Source organism: Rhinolophus ferrumequinum, chromosome 28, assembly GCF_004115265.2.
Source record: "Rhinolophus ferrumequinum isolate MPI-CBG mRhiFer1 chromosome 28, mRhiFer1_v1.p, whole genome shotgun sequence".
Taxonomy (NCBI): Eukaryota; Metazoa; Chordata; class Mammalia; order Chiroptera; family Rhinolophidae; genus Rhinolophus; species Rhinolophus ferrumequinum.
In genome coordinates, this window is record NC_046311.1 from 9,925,081 (window position 1) to 9,944,263 (window position 19,183).

The window sequence follows — 19,183 nt, forward strand, 5'->3', positions numbered from 1 at the left end:
AAAACATAGAAGGTGTAACCCAAGGAGGCCTATTCCCTGAGCTCTGACACGGATAATAGCAGGAACAGTTGGTTCGGGCAGCTTTGCAAGAGACCTAAATAATACCTGGGTTCTGTGGGGAGAGGAAAAAAACAAAGACAAGAAAAGAAGAAAAAGAAAACACCTTGGCCTCTGGTAGTGAATTTACCACATGTGAAAGGTGAGGGATCGACAATCTTGAAATGGAAACGTTTCCACTGGAGGTGACCGAACAGAGGCTTTTTTTTACCCCTTCCACGCCAGTGTCCTGCTGATTCCTTCTTTCTCTTGAAACAAGTTCTGATGAGTCCCGAAAATTCATTGGAAATCTGGGTGGACATTGTTCTCATAAGATAACGTCTGACCTCCCTGCTCATCCGCCAAAACGCCGATGAGAAATGTCCTCTAAGTCGCCGTCACTTCTAAGGCTAATTCCACTGGATCTCCCAGCTCAGTGACAAAGGAGCATTCAAATAAAAGGCAGAAATCATGGTACGTTTTGCTAAGGTCCAGAATCTGGTGCTGCTTAAGCAAGCTGAGAGGATTAATCAGTCCTCTGGGGACCCTTGCCAGGGCGTTTCGTCCTGGCTCCGTGGATATCTGCACACCTGGTTACACAGCACACCTGGAGGCAGGAATACACGGCGGGCCGTTGTTCCTGGGCCGCCACTAACTCAGAGCTTACTAGCTGTGTGACCCTCTGTAAACCGTTAACCTCTCTGGGCCCCTGCAGTAACACCTACCGTACAGGGTTATTGTGAGGAAAGCACCAGCTTCCGGTACACGGGACATTTCTATGTCCACACACACACACACATACACATACATGGGAATACGTGTGCACACACCTGTGGTTCTGAAAATCCCTTACTCCTCTCCATCTTTGTAGCCCACAAGGTGATTGCAGAAAAGTCAATCAAGGAAGGAAGGAAAGAACCATATTTTCCTCCCCAACGAGAAAAAGCAATTAAACGTCAAATATTAACTGTTCCTGGGAGTAAATTTGTTTAATGGGCTAACGGCGTGGCCATCATAGCCCTCCAATATGCCATTTCTAAGAAAGGATCAGGCGATCTTTTTTTTTTTTTTTTTAATTAAGTGGAAGATACCATGCTAGGAACAGTGTATCCATTCAGAAACCACTTTTTTCTCCATTTTCAGGAGCTTCCCAATTGCATCATGCCTTTTAAGAGGCCCGGTCTGGTTCCCAGCACTTTACTTTATAAGCCCTCACATGTGAAACGCATTGATTTATGATCAGGCTGATTAAAGCAATGGTGTCTTAAGCCATAATGATGTCAATTACAGGTCTTCCACCAATGTGCATTATTCTGATGTGTTCTCCATTCTTTCTCCATTTTTATTCACTAAGGAAGGGAGGATGGGCAGGTGACGTCATTCTGAAAAGGCCGCAGACAAAGTTAGTATCAGAAATCTCTGGACAGGGGGACGGATGAGCCCTTTTTGGTGATGAGGACGTACTGCCTTTTAAGGTGCTCTGACCAACTCACACAAGTCCCTGAGGAGCTGTATCAAAAGGGTAATTTAGGGCCCCCCCAGCACGCTGCTGTTATAGGGACGGGCACCCCCACACACATTCCCTCCGAACCCACTGCTCAGACTCCCTTCTGTGGGGCTGAAAAGACAGGCCACACTCAGACCTTTAACTTGTACAAATTGAACGTCGGTGAAACGCAAACCAAACATTCTCTCCCCGCCTGAGGGCCTGTCCCAGGGACCAGCCTGGTTACCAAGAAGGTGAAGTCGGCCTAGAGGTACATGCTTGGGCATGGTGGCAACGGGGGCACGGAGGCCGTTGTTCCTGGGCCCCCACTAATTGTCAGCACGTGCAGCTGTGGACCACGCGGTGCCACATCAGGTGACAGAACTTTCCAAAGAATCAAGAACTCCATACAATCACGTGAAATTGCAGATTCTCGATTTTTAAAGGTGAGACAAACGCTGGCCAGACTCAGCCTGCAGGCCACCTCTGCTACGCTTCCTGGTAATCGGGGAGACGATGGACCCCCACAACGTCCTTTTATTTGGCCATTTCACAGACACGTAATGGAAATCTCTCATGTGCTGAGAACCATGTGCTCGGCACTGGGAATACACAGTAAAGAACAAGATCCATTGTCTGCCCTCAAGGAACCGACAATCTAGCATTTATATATGTGAACCATGAAGAATTTCAGGTTTGAAAAACTAAAGAGACACGCAACCTAACATCAGGGCTCAATCCACCCCATTGGATTTTAGTATCTCCTTTGCTATTCTTCACATAAGTTAGTTTGTCCCTATGCTCTGCTTTGAAGCTCCATTTTAATTGGAGGACGTGCCCATAAATACTGAAGTCCACGTAAGGTACCTTCCCAATCACACCCCGAACAGCAAATGAAAGGGAAAATTCCAGTAGCACCTTGACAGTTTTTCCCCATTGAATCAACTTTCCAGATTTCTTAATTCAGTTCAATTAACTGGATTCTTGCATGACTTAAATCTATTCTACGCTGCTGTCGTTTTTATGAGAGCTGACCAGCAAATGATTTATGCATTAGTGTCTCTGGAAAAATCACCTTACTAATTTTTTAAACTTTTTTTTTTTTTTTTCCTGAACCGTAGAAGTCCCAAGATGCAAATGAAAGCATTTGGGTCCAGCCATTAGAATTTTCAGCTCAGCACTTGAAAAATGATGTACCTAATTGCTTTATAGAAGAAAATCAGATCAAAGTTAAGATTCTTCCTTTTAAAGCTTTGTAATTATTTTTCAGACTCCACCTTGGAAATGCCTTAAAAGTATTTCCATTGAAATGTATATGGGCTTCTTCCTTCTTCCTTTCAAATATGCTTTGACTTTGCTGCATTGCCTTCCTTTGCTCTTTGATGGCACTGCCTAAAAGGAAAGTCCTCCAATAGCACCACCACCACCACCGGCAGGGTATGAAATAGACAAAACAGGTGGTGCTGTGCTAAGAACTAGGCATTGCACCGATTTCAACGCAGCATCTGATACATTCATTCGAAGTTGCTCCAAAACAGGCAATCACAGGCGACCTCATTTTCTTCTTTGTATAGAATTCCCAGCCAGGCCTCAGCATAGAGATCCCCTTAGCAAGCTGGTGTACTTCTCAGCTCTAAATCATAGTTAATGTGCTCTACCTGCTCTGGGCCCTGGGTGTGGAGGAACACTGAAAATGAACCTTCTCATTGGCTTTTCACAGCAGGCGATTCTTAACAAAGGTCGCTGACTTTCTCAGTTAGAAGCTACTTTGGTGATTCTTCTCCCACCCCTTCATTTGACAAATGAAAGAGAAGAGACTGAGAGTGAGAAGTGACTTGACCAGGGTCACACAGCCGGCCCTTTGACTCTCTCTGCTTCCACTCCCAGCCATCGTATTGTACGAATAAAAGTTCTCAAAATAGGGTTGTACTTAGGATTCATAATCAGAATGAACTGATTATAGAAGCGTTGATGGACGCCAGTTCTGAGCCAAGTGTCACCCATCTCCAGTGACTCAGCAATGAATGGGGAGCTTTCTGATTCAGTCTCCTGCTGACGGGTCCCTGAGGTGATGCGCAGTCATCACTGGACGTTGCATAGAGCAACGTAAATGCTGGGAGGGACCTTAGAACTTCCTCCCCAACCTCTCCTCGCCTCCCAGAGGAGGAAGCCGACTCCTGAGAAGCCGCAGAGCTAGTTCACGGTAGAGGCAGGTCTAGAACCCATGCTCTGATCACTGAGTCACGTTCGCTTCACTTCAGTACATTCATCTGATCCAGAACACAACCTAACACCCCAATCTGTCACATTTATCACAAACATCCCCTTTGTTACCCTTCAGGGAAGTTAGTTTGTTCCTGTGCTCTGCTACGAAACTCCATTTTAATTGCAGGTCTACCCCCACGAAGACTAAAGTCCACGTAAGGTACATGCCCGTTAAAATGCCCAACAGCAATTGGACAATGGTCCCTGGGACCCAGGGTTTAGCCACCTAGGAGACAGAACTGTGGTGACTTGGCAGTCGCTGCCTGGGGACAGCGTATGTCCACACTTTTGTCACATTCGAGGCAAATCCGGGAACCGGTATGACAAGCCAATATCAGCAGACACACTCAGGTTAATTTCTGTGCCGTCACCATTCTAATGGAATTTTTTAGGCTTGCCATCGATATATTTAAAATAGTAGCTACAGCTTATACATATTTTCCATGACCTTGGAAATCAATAGTGTTCAATAATCTCAGCTGAAACTGTAAATGGTAACTGGACCCATTAAAGAAGAAGTTAGATCTTCTTCATTTTTTTTTTTTTTTTTTATGTGGTGTTCCAGAAAGCTGCCTCTGGACATAGCTACAGAAAATTAACACAATAAGTAAAGCATTATAGAACAGCTATTAACTGATTACGCTAATAAAAACCAAATGGGGGCCTTAATTCTGCCCCTCTGAGAGAGAAGGACAGATAAAACAAACAACAGAAAAAGAATATGGACTAAAGGATAATTGATTTTAAACAATAATAATACAGAAACCTCCCACTAAGTTAAAAAAAAAAAAAAAGAAATCCAGATCTCTATCTGTACTTTGGGAAAGATAGAAGAGAATTTTTATTCTGCCCTGTTAAGACCTAAGTTTGATCCTAATTAAGGTGTTTTTCAGGTTAACGAATTGGAAAAATTAAGACATACCGCCAGGAAATTTTCAAACGCCAGGCACACGGCCCCAAGGATCTGACTATGTCATCAAAGTAAGGAAAGTGTCCTGTCCCCCTCAGAGGAAGCCGAAATCATGCTCCCCTCCCCGCCCCCCAGAGCAGTACAAAAAGCAAGGTCCAATGATATTTGTCATTCAGGACACAGGCCAGGCCAAACAGAGGAGAAAAAAGACTGGGGCAGAGGCAGGGGTGAGAGGTGGCCCTTTTGCACGGTTTGTTGGCTACATCCTAAAATTCTTGAGCGTGTTTGGGGTTAACTCTACGTAGAAATTCGTAGGAGAGAAGGCTCTTTTCTTTCCATTTTGTTGTCTACAATATGTCCCATATCCCTGCCTTCAAACCTAACTAACAGTTTCTCTCAGTAAGTGCCTGCAAGTTGCCAAGTATCCTACCACACGTTGTTTCTCATTCTCACATTATGTTTGCAAGGCCAGTGATGAGCTTCCCTTTACAGTTGAAGAAATGGAGCCTTGGCGCGTGGCAGAGATGTGTTCAAGTTCTCACCGTGTTAGGCCGGGCCCACCTCAAAGGCACACACCTTCGCCCTCCCCGTGGGTAACCTGGAACTGTTGCCGCTCTTCCTTCCCTCAATCGATTTTCTCCTACTGTTCAAACCAGTCTAACCCATGGAACCCAATCCTTTTGGCACGACAGATGCAAAATCCCAGCTTATTTTTACTTTTCACTGGCAAAAAGTCAGCAAATTCAAATGACATGATAATTTTTACATGAGAAAATAGTTCAGCATTTTCTTAAAATGCAAATATAAAAACAAAAATCTTACACAAGACCCTAAGTTTGAAGTTGGCAGAAGATAGCCTCAGAGGTTCATTTCATGCACAAATAAAACAACAGGGGTTCGGATTCGTAATGTGTGGCTCTGAGACCTGGAGGAGAGCCCCCCTACAGTAAAATGTGGGTGTTTCGACTAGAACAGAGCTTCAATCGGTATGTAATAAGATTGTCTGTTTAGAGCTAGAATACTCTTATATATTAAAAGGGTCAGACTTGGCAGTACTGAGCGGAAGACTTTAGAGCCATACCAGGGGACCAGTTAGGAGAAGATTTAGGAAGGAAAATTTAAATTTGAAGCCAACAACACATTCTAAAAGCCAGAACTGCTCAGCAGTACAATGTCAAGCCATGATACTTGGTAGTGAAATATTGGAGGCATTCCAAATAAAAAATATTTTAAAATAATTTGCAAGTTCTAATATTTTGCAGTAAGACAGGAAAAGATGAGAAAATGTATATAATTTGGAGGAAGGGGATACAATTATCATTGTTTTCAGATGACAATATTTACCTAGATGGCTCAAAAGAATCAACTGGAAAACTGATAAGAAACCAGTAAAGTGGCAAATACAAAATGAAAATGCATAAGTAAATAACTTTCCTTGGCAAACAGATACAAAATTTAATAGAGAAATTCTCACAATAACAGTGAATAAAATTGAGACTATATTGAGAAGCTACACGAAGAAACTACAACTTAACAGAAGTTTATATGGAAAGATAAATGAAAAGGCATGCTTTATTTCTACCTGACAAAACTCAATATTAAAAGACCTCAAATCCCCACATATTAATGTACAAATTGCATTCTTTTACATTTTGAACTTGATGAGCTCTTATGGAATAACAAATAGGGGAGCATAATCCAGAAAATTATTGTAATGAGGAAGAACTTGCATTACTGGATATGAATAGAGTATAATAACAAAAAGGGAGGTAATGGCAAAAAAAAAAAAGTGATGGAGACAAAAAGATGTTGAAATAACATTTTAAAACAAGGAAATAGGCCCAATGGTATGCAGTATTTAGGTCAATGAGGAAAAGAGCTTTTAGTAAATAGGTTCTTACCACATGGACCAAAATAAATGAGATTTAAATGTTTTTAAAAATAAAAAGAGCCACAAAAGCACTAGTAGAAAATATGTGCAAGGTCTTTCTAAACATAAAAGCAGAGGAAGAAAGAATAAAAGAAAATGTGTATGTACTTAAAATCCTAAACATATACATTAAAAATCCATTAACAATTAAAAATCAAGCGACAGAATGAAGCAAATGTTTGCAATAGATGGTGGTGAAATGGTTAATGAACTTCATATGTAAATAACTTCTGCAGTGTAATAGAAAATCAATTTTTAAACAAACACAAATGACAGGCAAATCGTACACAAAACAAGTCAAATAGGCAAGAACCATGAAGAAAGTGGACATGACAAATAAACAGAAATCATAATTCTAAGTTTCTTATCTTAGTTTGGGCAGAGCTGATGATGGTTTGTGAATTCTGCATTTTACATTCACTACAGACGGGAATGTAAGTTGGCCTTAATACTTGGGAGGGGCAACTCTGCAAATCGTAGCCCCCAAAACATGCTTTGGGACCCAGAAATTTTGCTTGCAGTCATTGCCAGAGGAAATGGAGATGCACACAAACATTTTAGAAAAACGAAAAATTTCAAACACCGTACATAACTAACTGGAGGTCAAATGAATTATGGTACCTACAAATAAGGAAATATGATGCCGTCATAAAAATCATGTTTTACAGTATTTTAACAACATGAGGAGAGATGCATTATGACTTGTAAGATGGGAAAACCAGATTCCAATACAGTGGATTCCAGCAGGGCTTCCGTCGTACTTTGCGAACATTCAAGTATGGGTTAAAAAGTAGAGGAAAAAGATTAGACACTATATATAGACAACGATTACATCCCAGCAATGGAGCTATAGGCAATTTTTACTGACTTCTATGTGCTTTTCCGTAATTTCCAAATGTTCTACATGGACATGTATTATATTTGCAATCAAGAAAAAAAATATTTTTTTCTGTGTTTTAAGTCCTAGTTCGCTGGAAATGTGGAAGTCTAAGGGAGACTGCCAGGAGAGGATGCTACAGGAGGATAAAGGGGACCCAGGCTTCTCAAAATTGTGAGTCTCTGCCTTCCCCTTATTCGGGCCTTTTGTTGTTGTTGTTCTTTTTTTTTCTTTTTTTTTTTTTCCTTTCTTTGGCAAGTCTGTTCTGGAAAAGTTCGCAGCTTCCATCACCATTTTATTTGCTCCTCCTTTGAGTGATAGAGCAGAGTGTCCCAACAATACTTAATGTATTTTGTGTCAGGGGCCCATGGGTCAGCAATAAACATAGCCTCTTGTTCTAATTTAGGTCCCTTCTCTCCTTCGTGTCTCTCTCCTCCTGTCCTGCTTTTCCTTTCGCTTCGCGTTCTGTCTGACCCTTTTCCCCTTCTTCCTGATACGAAAATTCTGTCTTCATTTCAACTCAACTTCTGGCACTTTTCCCATAATGCTTTGCTAAGTTGTTGTTGGTCCTGGAGCTCTCAGGGGGAATTTAAATTTGGGGAATATGCTTAGTGTCCTAAATCAATTCGATGCAGGCCAATGTGATCCTGGGATCGGACATGCCCTGGAGGGTGGAGGGAATATGTAAAATGAAGACAAAATGGGGATGAGCAGGGAGAGTGCCTGGTTGTTTTTCTTAAAGAATTTCTCGTAAACAAGATTCACTGACCACAAAATGAGCTTGAGAGGTGACTGTGATAGCCCTACATGACAGCAAGGTTGGGAGGCAGAAGGTAGCTTTTCATTGTATTATTTTTCTGTTAAGATGAAAAGAATTGAAAGAGTTGATTGTGTATGTTTGGATGTGTGTATTTCAATCGTATTTCCCACGTAGAGCTTGACGTCCTACCTCAACTTCGATTTGGAGTAAATCTTGTTTTGTTTTTGCTGATGGTATTACACAAACAGAAGTGGTCACGTTGTTATATCACCACAACCAAAATCTTACACACACGCTCTTCAAAGCCCCTGAACTTTGTGCAAATCTTGTTCAATTTTTTGGTCCCTTTTAACTTTTGCTAACTGCAGCTTCAAACCAGAGATTACATGGGGAACTGAGAAAAGTCCATGGCTACACACAGACACACACACACACACACACACACAAAAATATGTATGTGCTTTTTCCAAATTTATTAAACTTTAGTTGTTACTTTCTTCTAATAAACACAATATTGCATCTCCTAGCTGAGCTAGCTCAGGGAGTTACAAGTGTCAAAGAGAATTTACTTAACAGTGATAAAGCAGTATTTTTATATGGGAAAATAAGTAAAAAGAAAGGCATGATTCTGTATTGAATTATTCATACTTTTCAAATTAACCTATTGCACTGTTCCGTATTCAAGAACGCATTATTTGTTAAATGTGACCTAGTCTACCTTTTTTTAGAATGAGTGGAAATCACTTAGCGTGATGTCATTTTTCAACACAGGATTAATTCTATTCTACTCCCTATGAGGGCCCTCGTCTTGAAGAAATGGGGCGGGGGGAACGAAGAAATGACGAAAAATTTAATTTATTCAAGAGGAAGATAGTTTTCGATATCTGAATTCATTATCACGAAACATACCAATTTTATAAGCATTAAAATTGCACCTGACTTTTGCTCTTCCCCACACTAAGAAAAAAACAAAAAAAAAACCTACGTGAACCTTGAATCAGGTACACATTTGACGTGTTAAAATGGTCCCTCCCTACATTCACAGTCAGAGGCAGGGATCCTAAACTCAGCTCCAATCTCCATTGGAAGTCGCCATTAATCAGACTTGACTGACGGTCTAATTTGGTTCCTTGCTTACTCTTTATTTTTCCATTTTCCTTTTGACGAGCTCATCCTTATCTGTTCCATCACACAACAATCGAAGGATGAGTATACCTTGAAATGTGTCCTGTGAAATGTATGGTCATTTGTCATTCATGGGGTAATATTTAATTAAGGTATTTTCTTGAAAGGCAGTATTTTTCTTAGCATACGTAGGCTTTTCTTAGCATACGTAGCATACGTGAGTGTTGGTTGACTCACTACAAGGTAAGGGGGAGATTTTACTGAGGGCCTCGTGTGTATCACACAGGATGACTTTTGCGTCCATGTCTCCAACGGAGCTTTTCTGTTCTGCTGAGTGCCTCACACATCTTTTCTGGTGTTGTCTGCACAATATCACAGCGAAGGAGACATCGTTCCCCTCAGGAGACAGACGAGGAAACTGAGGCTTAGAGGCAACATGCCCAAGACACACAGTGAGTGCGGCAGGAAGTCGAGATTTGAACCCAGGCTCTGCTCGCCAAACTACAGCAACTTCCACTGCTGATGAACAGACTTCATTTTTCTTTTTCCACTGCTGAGGGTTCGGAGTAGAGAGTAAGTCCTGGAGTTTACCGCAGACTGGGCTTGAGGTCCGTGACACCTGATCACTTGAAAGGTGTGATTTGGGGATGTGTGAAAGGCAACAAAGAATCACATCAGATAACACGGCAGAAAACATTAGGAGAGGACTAATACAGCGATTCTCATATTAGCGTGACAATATGTCTGTTATTTTAACACCCCCGACACTCTGTAACTCAAAAGGGACACACCAGCGACTTTCAAAAGCGTGGCATCTTCCTACCCTTGTTTCATGTATTTTAAATATTCTATATTTAAAGAGGGTCACTGGTTCTAAGCTATCCCTTTAAGTTTTGATAAATAAGTGCTCTGAGGAGCCCCTGTGGGGAATTTTCCCCTCACATAACAGGGCTGGATGCAAAGCACGGTTTCATCCCCTGTGGCAGCCCCTTCTTTTTCATGCCCACTCTCTTCTAGCTGCTTCCTACTCCAGCCTGGGATCAGCAGGTTGCGGGATGAGAAGAGCGTGCAGAGTGTCAGGCTACAGTTCTCAGGGCCCGAGGGATAAGATTTCTTAGGAAAACTGGCAGCTTTTTTGTTCTTCCTCAGCCTTTTAAACACACAGCCCAGTCTCTCCGTTTAGCTGCGCCCGCGGCGGCTGTGACCGGCCTGGGCTCCATTTCTGCTGCTGACAACTCCCGCTGAAGTGCCACGGTGGCACCGAGTCAGTGGGAGTTGTGTGTACATAAGTGCGGGCAGAGCTGGGCCCGCTGAGTGTAATAGCATATCTGCCTTGGGAGATGACGGGCATGATACGGGCGACGGGTAATGGATAGGGCAGTCTGTGTACAAATTTCAGATGACTCGCTACACCCCTTTAGGATGGCTGCTGTCAAAAGTATTCCACACAACAAGCCCATATCGGATGACAGGTGGCCCCTGCTCCCACAGAGTGGCTTCTCCCACACCTCCCCGTTGCTCCAGGGGACCTACTGAACATACACGGAGGAGAAAACACTGGCGAGTTTTCTGCTTGGAGCTCGGCTGTATTAACAGAGAAGGAGGAAAACACCGGCCGTGTTTAAATGAGTGTGGACGGAAGTTCAAAGGGAATTATGCGTAAAAGATATCTCTGAAAGATTTAAGTTTTCAACCAGACGAGAACTCGATTTAACCTCTCCTGAAGCCACACCAAAGGGAGCATTGTGTGGCTAAGCTTGAATCAAGACCGACCCTGATGTCAGCACTTCATTTGGGGTGTTAATGGAAAGGTGGGGGGGACGCAGAAGCCTCCATGCCCTGGGTGATGTTGGAGACATTTCATGTTTTTAGTGTATCTTTTTGACTGAGCCTGCGTATGGCCGGCAGTCTACAAACATGTAGACAACAGGAACATCTGACACAAGAACACGAGCATTCTTGGGAGAAGCGCCTTCTCAGGCTAAAAACAGACAGGTTCCCCTCTCACACTGATGCAAGCAAACTGACAGAGCCCTTCCTCTTTTTCCGAGTTGAGAGTGGATGTAAGTGTGTGATTTTTCTGGTCTTCCACACTAAACGGAGACATAATAGATTAGCATGAGTGACGCTGATGACCATTCACAGAAAAAGTAGCAGCCAAATGACCGCCGCGATGACGGTCTGAGGTTAAACCTTCCCCGGTCGAGATCTTTTTCATAATCATATTGCAAGTCTGTAAGTATCAGAAACTATAGCATTGCTTATGTTATTTCTGCATCTGGTGTCTAGAACACTATGGCAACGCATTCATTCATATACCCCATCTATTATTAGCCCCAAATACATTCTAGACACATCGCTAGTCTCTGGAGATCCAAATATGCACGAGATATTTTCCCTGTCTTCAGGGGTCTCGTCTTATTTTCTTTGTGTAATAAACACTGCATGCTATGTGCCTGTCACTAGTCTAAGTGCTCTACTATATTAATTCATTTAATCATCAAAACAACCATCTACCTTGTAGTTACATTATTACCCCCATTTTACAGATGAGGAAACTGAGGCACAGGTAAATCAACATGCTCAAAGCCACACACCTAGTAGATCAGCAGGCCCAGGATTTAATCCAGTTCCAGAGACCCTACAACTAACTACTGCATACAAGCTAATTGAAGAAATAAACCCGTAACTATTTTCAACATAATCACTAGTGATATCAAAGACCCTAAAACCCCACAAAGCCTGGCTTCTACAGTATTTAGATCAACAATTGGGCAAAACTGTAAAAGACAAGCTAGTCAATTTGTAAAAAGTAAAAAATGAGAGACAGACTCTAAAAGCTCCCAAAAAGCCAAAACAAAATGCAGCTTAATGGGACTAAACAGGAGATGTTTTCAATGCAGCAGGTCCGCTGTACAGCCCTAGAGGAAGGGCACTTGACTGGCCCGTATGGGGGCTCCGCTCTGACTCAGGGCTGTTTAAAGCCAGTCACATGGTTTGGTGGACATGCTGACCACTGGACTTCTGAATATTTCACTTGTCTGGACACTTCTTAAGTGACTCTGGCAAACCAAGGCCAACTCAGGAAGGAAAACAAAAGCTCTGAGTCCATGTCATATGGGGGATTCAGTGAACAAAACCACAGTGGTGGCTTGAGGGGGTGGGGAAGAATGAAAGTAACTTTCAAATGTTTGAAAGTCTGTTGCCTGGTAAGCAAATGAGGCTCAGAGGTATTCCTTCTGAGGACAAGATCCAACCCACAGGAAAGATGGCCCAGAGACACAGACTGGCTCTCGTCCAAGGAACAAACCTTTCTAAAAACTAAGCCCGCAATCACAGTAACCATGGGGACAGGGAGTCATGTCCCTCCCATCTCTCGGGGTGGCTGGCCCTGGCCCAACTGGTAGCCTTCACCCGCCCTTCCTACCTGCCTTGAAGGTACAACTCCTGAAAATGGGTGACTCGGTGTCTGCCTGACCATCTGCCTGTCTCCTGACCTCTGGGTTCTTTGGGAAGTTGGACCAATGCTCTCCAAGCTTCCTTCCAAGGGGAAGTTCCACGACTTCTGGATTCCATTATGGAGCCTTGAATTCCAAAACATTTTTTAAAACCGGTTGCCCCTGTTTTGTAGAGGGCTGAGTAACCAGCGGGATTAAAGGCAGATAACGTCTCCCCTCTCACACCTAGATTCCTTCTCACACTTGAATAACTACTTCTACACAACCAACCTTAGCATTGTCACAGAGCAACTTAGTCCTAACCTTATTCTAGAAAATTGGCCTGGTCCCCAGTGGCCACTATGTCATTTAGCTGAGAGCTTACTATCATTTCTAAGTTAATTTGTGAGTTAATTGTAAAAGTCAGGAAGCTCTGACACTGCAGAAAATGTCAATTATTGAGATAAACCAGGGTCAGAAAATTTCAACATTGAATAAAGTTGCTTTTGATCAGTTTTTATCAGGAAAAAATATATATATATCTATATATATATATGTATATATATATACACACACACACATATATGTATATGTATGTGTGTGTGTGTGTGTGTGTGTGTGTATATATATATATATATATATTGCCATGAGAAGGGACTGGAGTGGCATCAAATTTGAGCTGCCTCAGAGGGTAGCCCTTCATTAAGTGGACACTGGATTATTAGATAAAAATATATATATTAAGATTCCCACAATACTCGATGATCACAGCCTCAATCACGTTTTCATCTAAATGACTGTCCAACCTATAGGACGTTCAAAAGGAGAGCCTGGTCCCTACCTGTGGGTATTTCCAATTCGATCGTCTAAATGTAGTGTTGACAGTGGTTAAATGATAAAACTCTGAACACACATGCATTCCGGCTGCCGGTGAAATGAGGACTTGCCTTTCCCACGAGGCTGCGTTCGGCAGGCCTGGTACTTCAGGAATTGGATGCCTCCCATTTCTTCTCTCTGCTGCTTGACCTCTGTGGTTCCTTTCCCGCTGGCAAGGTCAAGCCCTTAACAACATGTTCAAAAAATGAGGACTATTCTCCCAAAATTTCTGGAATGATCAAAGGTGTGCAAAGTGGGCATGGCCCTTCTCTGTAAAGGGCAAAGCCTAAATCTCAAGCCCAGATGATTCGGCCTCCATGTCTGGGCCAAAGGTTGTCATTTTTGCCCACAATGGCTGTATTTGCCATGATCTCCATCTAACCTCTTTCAGCAGCATTAATTCTCCTGGTACTAACTTCACCATCCACCTTTTGCTACTGATTAATCCACAGTATGTTGGAAAATGGACTTAAATCGGGGTGCAAGGGTAATTAAGCAAGAGCTACCAGAGAGCCTTTATTTTCTAACTTCTTTTGCAACAATCATTGTTTAGGAGTGGCAAGCTGAAAACCCGCCTCCTGACCCATCATACACAGTCAGACTCTTCCCTGAGTGGGAAACCCATGCTTCCTTGCAGGGGACCTGTGTGTCCAATAGACCTGGAAGACAATCCTCCGTTCCCCCTTCAGTGAAGTCTCAGGGCGAGTAACAGGGATTTTCCGTCTGCTGTGCTCTGCGCTCAGACACGCAGTTCACAGGATAAGTCAACATTAGGCTGAAATTTCTGTAATTTACAATCTCCAGCTTATGGGCCAGAGTCAAACAGCTCTTGGCTACAAAGTGTAAACAGAACATTGTTTCCTCTTAATCTGGGTAATTGGTCCCAAATGCTGTTGCCACTTTTCAGATCAGATGCTTTACATACTTTTGAAGAACCTGGAACTTTTCTCCTTTGGCAGGGAAAAGGTTAGAGTGTAACAGTCTTTTCATCAGCATTAAGACTCCTATAAACAGCCAGGTGATTTCATTTGGGGGCCTGTAAACACAGGAAACTTGGGGCCTGCTTTGAGAGTTTCGTTCTGTGTTTGTATGTTCATCCATCTATCATTCGCTCCCCCATCCAAGCCAAACTGTGGTATGTTTGCTCAACATCCGCAGCTTCTGCAAGAGCTGAGCAGACTGGGCCACCTCCTACAGGATGGCCGCCAGGTTTCAGGAGCAAGGCTATACATTCCAGTATAATGTGTTCTTATCGGTATGTTCCTTAGGGGTAAAGCACCGTAATCAATTTGGCTGAAACCCAACTGTTTTTTTACATCATCTGGACAAAGTCATGGGATGTTGTGTGAGAGATTATGGTGTGCTATGTGGGTGAGACTCGGGGGGACTGCAGGCCGTGTGACCTGGGCAAGTTACACCACCACCCTGAGCCTCGGTGTTCATATCTGTAAAGTGCCCTTTGTAAATTCAGTATGAGGACTAAATGAGAAAGTGAGGGCATTCCACATACTATTAAAAAAGCATTTTTTTTTTGAAACCATATTTTTAAGCCTTTGTGTTTCCACCTACACGAGGCAGGGAACAATTTTTTTTTTTTTCCCTGCAAAAATCTCTGGCGTGGGCTTTAGTATTCCAAGAAAATATAGCTCGTATTATGGGTCTTGTAAGACAATGACAAAATCTGAGTTGCCGTAATTTGTTTTTCTCTTACATCTTCCTCTTTACCTCTTTCCAGTCTCCCTGGTGACATTTTCAGGCCTTCATCGTTTTTCTAAATTTCTAGAATGGTATTTATTCGGTTCTATAATAAAGTACTGCTTCTCTAAGTTTTACATATTTAGTTCTTTTGATCTTTCCTCCCAGGTTACTGTCTTCGGCCTATCATTTTTGTACTTCTTTTTCTTTGAATTCCACTCCCTTTATCTCTATCCCTGTGGCACTAAAGTATCCTACATAGGCAGCGTTCCAAGTGGAAGCCAGCAAAGACTTCTGGGAGATTTGGGAAGTCAACTCCCTCCCCTCTTCTGGGAGACGAAGATTAGACAAGGAGGAGCTTTCTCTCGTTGGGCTTTTCCTGCTACATTTACTACTGTTCCTTCTAGTTAAAAAAATGGAGGAATCTCTCTCCCATTCATAGTCTGTAGCCAAAATTGCTTTTCCAACAACATCGTAATCGTATTTTCTCTGGAAGGCACCATGGCAGTGGCTTAAGCACAGAGATTCCAGAAGGAGACATCCTGAGGTTCAAATCCCTTTTAGGAGCAGTATAACCTTGGGCGAGTTATATAACTTCCTTGGGCCTAGTCTTTCTCATCTGCAAAATGGAAATAACAGTGTTTACCTGACACTGGTATTACTTTACCTGGTTTTGGTAAACGAATTGAGTAAATACGGTGCCGAAAACAGTGAACACTCAAGACATGTTAGTTAATAATAGCTCATCTAGGTTCTCCTTTTAAAAACAAAACAAGAACAACTTTATTTATATTTAAGTGTTGATTTTCCCTCTGGGTTCTCATATGTGGTCCTCTTTCCACAGATATCATTGGAAATTTGTTTCATACATGTTTTCCCTACTTCAGAGCATTACAGGAAATAGGAAATAAGACAAAACAGCAGTCGCAAAAACATCTTCTAGTTCTCTTCCCCGGCCCATCATATATTCATCATTAGCTAAAGTGGGATGAAAGGTTTATTATGAATCCAAAACATAACTGTAGTTTACCCTAAAGTTAGCGAGTCTGGGTTAGGTTTGGGGAAACCTGGTTTGAATTTTAAGTGAACCTCCTTCGACTCTCAAGCGCCAAAAGACGATTTATAGTTTCAGGTGGATACCAAATGAAATTTGGGAAGTTCATCTGAGTTTTACTTCGGGTTTGTCATTTGAATGAACTCAAATTTCATGCAGCCTTAATCCTTATATTTATGGTCTTTCTGCCATTTTCACCTCCGTCGATACAAACAAATAAATAAAAATTGAGACTTGCTGTACAGTATTTGAGCCAATTGCAATAGTCTAGTATGTATGCATTTTTGTCTCAATAGTTACTATGGAAAATATAGTTTCGGTAACAGGGAGTCCAGCTATTTTTGCAAATATTGCCTACTGTGTTTATTAGCCTGGAAATTCCAGATTGATCAGATGATAATTAACAAAAGCATTTATTTCTGTCGACATTTACAGATATCCAGTGGCATCACCTTTTATCCCTGGCTCAGTTAAACTGTGACTTTAAATTTTTAAATTTGTGTTAATTTAAGCTTTCTCCATTTTTGCACTTCGTCCCCCCAAAGTCAGAAACGCAGACTTTAAGCTAGCTGATTTTCTCAAATTATATGCTCGAGGGTGGGGGAGATTTGAGGATAGCTCTTTTATGTCAAAAATGATAGGCTCCCAGTCTCTGATTCATGATCCTGTACATATAAGTGATATATGCCCATTAGATCAGCCAGCTTTCTGGGATGAGAAGATTAGGCAAAAGTGAGCTTAAAGAAATTTCTAAATCCTACATTTGCAGAGATATGAGCAACATGCTTCCAGTTTTATTATAAGGCAAAATAACCTTAAATAACTTACATACGGAGATTAATGTATCAGTGAGTTCGAAAAAGGTCACTTGCCTAAAAGCACTTTTTTTTTTTTCACTCCAAAAGTTATATGGAAACTTCGTAGTTATATTGCTTTGAATATCTACTTTTTAATTTAACCATACAAACTTATTCTGGGATATTTTTTTTCTCTTAAGAAATGTGCAAGAGATAAAAATTCCCCCCCAAACAGTCCTGATACCTTTTCATAAATGGACCACATTTTGAATTACTTAAAAAATTAAAATCTGAAAAGACCAAAAAAAAAAAAACAAGTCAGGGGTCTTTTCTTCTTCTAATCTGTAGTCCCCAAACAACTGCTCATAAAAATAACTTTACAACATCTTTGAGAATCCCAAAGAACCCGGTCAAAATTTTCTTTGGCTAGAAAAGAAAGCAGTTTTAATATTCAGACATTTGCACACCCACCCTCTTAGCCAATCCCCAAAAGAGCAAAATCAGCTAATCTTAGAAAGATGGTAAACTTAAGCGATTCTGTAATTCAAGTTAGCCCTCGATCGTGTTTTAAAATATGATCAAACAGTAGGGACTGGGGAAAAAACACAGAAAGTTTCAAAAATAACTCAAAATAGAAAAATGGAGCATTTCTTTAAGAGGCTTTTCTGTTTCTAAATTAGAGGATGAATAACATCTTACTGGAAAATAGCAAAGTTTGTGCTGGCATGCCCACACTTCATGGTAACAAAGCAAAACAAACCAAAAAGTCCACCTCATGTATTCTGTTACTGGATCATCTAAAACAGTATTAAACATCAGCTTTTTGCTGGCCTAGTATCCCAGGTGTCATCCTAGAAAGCGACATTTGGACACGTCTATACGCGGCCGGGCTCTAACACTCACACAACCAACAACTCGGCCTGTGCGCACACTCGCACACGCATGTGCACACACAAACGTACACGCGAAACCAGACCAGGCTTTGCTCTGGGTGCTTGATAACTTGGCATATTGTAAGCCTGGAAAGAATTTTAATCTACATGGTTTGAAAATAGGGGCCTTTAAAATATGCTGCATACAATTTGTGATGGTCATCGCTAAAATGCTGCTCCATTATCCTAGTCCATTTGGAATGAATGAGGCTAATTAATTTTAGGCCATACTTGATGAGGTCAGCACCACACGAGGTTGTGCGTGCTAGACATTGCTAATCTCTTTCAGCTGAGAGTGATGAATTAAAGATGAAGCAGGCCTAATTTAGAATGTATATCAAAAACCTACACCAAATAATACTATACCGTACAACAAAGGAAAACTTGCTCTCAGGCTCCCTGAGTTGTGTTGATTTTAAAGACATTTTCAGTACTCTGGAATTCCAGCTGTGGATGGGTGAACCGTATCAAGAAAATCACACATGGCCATGTGGACAAAAAGTGGGATTAAAGGAAAGAAAGAAAACAAAAACAAAAGACAACAATCGGGGTTTGATCCCTTGTGTGTTAAAATTCCACCTACACATTAGGCTTTCTTTTTTTTCCAGAGCTACCAGACTGACAAAGATCCCAAATTAGCAATACCTATATTCAAGCAGTGGCCACCCATCTCTGCTGGGACATTTCAAAGCAACATGCTAAATGAGGCAGCCTGTTGTTTTAAAGCAGATATCCTAATGAGGTTTATTAGGTTTTTCCATGTCTCTATTTTGAAAGCCAGGAGAGATGGACCAGGTAGATAATATGATACCTTTTATTAAGCCAAGCAAGAAATTGTAATACAGATGCCTCCGGGCCAAAATGTTCTTATGAAAGTTAACGCTAAGCCAACTTCCTGAGTTGTGAAAAGGGAGGTATTCACTGATCTGAACTCTAAAGAGAAGAAGAAATTAGTCATAATTTCTCAAAGATAACTGGTCCAAGTCCCTGAGGGTGGCAAGAA

The 19,183-nt window shown here is 41.7% G+C and overlaps 1 long non-coding RNA gene across 5 annotated transcripts in view; it reads right to left on the reverse strand.

Moving 5' to 3' along the window:
• LOC117018817 (uncharacterized) overlaps positions 1-19,183 on the reverse strand; it is a 79,132-nt gene that overhangs the window by 45,876 nt on the left and 14,073 nt on the right. For 4 of the 5 annotated variants that reach the window (XR_004422330.1, XR_004422331.1, XR_004422328.1 and 1 more), the window contains exon 1: positions 4,710-4,791. The exons of the other annotated variant lie outside the window; for it this stretch is intronic. This is a non-coding gene — a long non-coding RNA (uncharacterized LOC117018817). Of the gene's footprint in view, positions 1-4,709; positions 4,792-19,183 lie in introns of those variants that run through there. 5 annotated transcript variants of the gene reach the window in all.